Genomic DNA, 1,661 nt, shown 5'->3' on the forward strand with positions numbered 1-1,661 from the left:
TAAAATGGATAAACAACCAGCCAATCAGCTCCTACCTGTCATTTTTCAAACTCCACCTATGACATGGCAGTTTAGGATATGATTGGCTGGCTGTTTATCACTCTCCATTTTATCACTTTTTGAATCTTGATACATCTGCCCGTGTATACCTACCAATCTCCTGTCAGTGTTCTGGCATCTGCATCCTGATCCTGTTCAATGTTCCAGCACCAATCTTCAGACAGCAGTCAGGATGCCATTGTGAGTATACTGAATACCGGCATCCTGACCACCAGGATGCTGACCAGATCCCGTTATGGTCTATCTAGACAAGAAAAAAACAACTGCCCCCCGGCACCCTGCAATGCTTCAGCAAAAGACTTCCACCCTACATGAGAAGAGTAATGCAGAGATCTCAGTTACATCCATTTGCAGGTATGCGTTAAGCCACCAGCCATGGCATGGCGTCTCTGCTCTGGCAGTCCTGTGCTCCATGATAATAGCACCTATTGTGGGCCATACATTTACTAATTTCTTAACTAAGATCCAATTCCCCTGAAAGCACCCTCAAATCCTCCAATATGGCACTACAAGTATCAGCATTCCCTGCAACTACTGATATTATCATGCCAGAATAGTGATATACAGATTGGTGCTTTTTCAAATCCGTTTATTGGTCCATCATAGATGCATGTAAGGGAAGGGGTCATCCACACTGGAAATTACATTAATTCCCTTTTAAAAAACAAAACAACGGTGTTCGGTACACAATATACAAATGGCAAAATTTGATGCATTCGTTATATATATATCCATTACAAAAAAAGAGGATGTAAGAGCCTCATATTATAATAGATCAAGATCATTATAGTTTGACCACTGCAAGTGAGAGTCCAATACACATAATGGCATCTAAGTATTACTCTTCTTGCTTTGAAGTCTGGATGTAATTCGTTTCTATCCAATGTATCATTCTAAAATATGGGTTGTGTTATAGTCCATAAAACAAATAAAATTACCGAATCCTTAACCATAATAAAAAATAAAAAAAATCTTTCATTTTGCATATTTGGAAATTGTCCTTCCAATTATTGAATATCTTAAATAATAGATTTTGAGGTCATTATGTAGATTGAGGAATAAGTGATACGCAGGGTAATAGGGACCCTGAAATCGTTGTCTTTATATAGTTGTTTTTTTATTCTGTTTGTTTGTTTTTTCAGTTTATTTTTAACTTAATTTTATTTTTTTTAGGAACGCCCTGATTCTTTTATATACATTATGAAAATATATTCATATATTTTGTAGGAGATTTATAAGCTTAGAGAGAAATAAAGTACCTACCACTTAGCTTCTAGCTGTCATTTTATAGGCTGTGATTGATAAATGCCAGTAGCTGAGTAGGTTGTTACTTTATCTCTCTCCCAGCTTTGAGAAATCATATCCTTTATTACTTATTGTCCTTCTGTCGTACATACTATTAAGGTCAAATCCAGACTGCCCCATCTAAATCGGGATGGCTTGTTGGTAATGTACAGTATATAAGACAAAGAGTATACAAACTGTATGTATTGTTATCATTGGTTATACTGTGTATGAGTATATCACTACCCTGGTAGGCATCTGTGTGTCTGGGCTAGTTTTGAGAACCACTGGATGGATTTTTAAGCAGTTTTTACAAT

Source organism: Crinia signifera, chromosome 19 (genome assembly GCF_055691185.1).
Source record: "Crinia signifera chromosome 19, ASM5569118v1, whole genome shotgun sequence".
In the NCBI taxonomy this organism is placed as follows: Eukaryota; Metazoa; Chordata; class Amphibia; order Anura; family Myobatrachidae; genus Crinia; species Crinia signifera.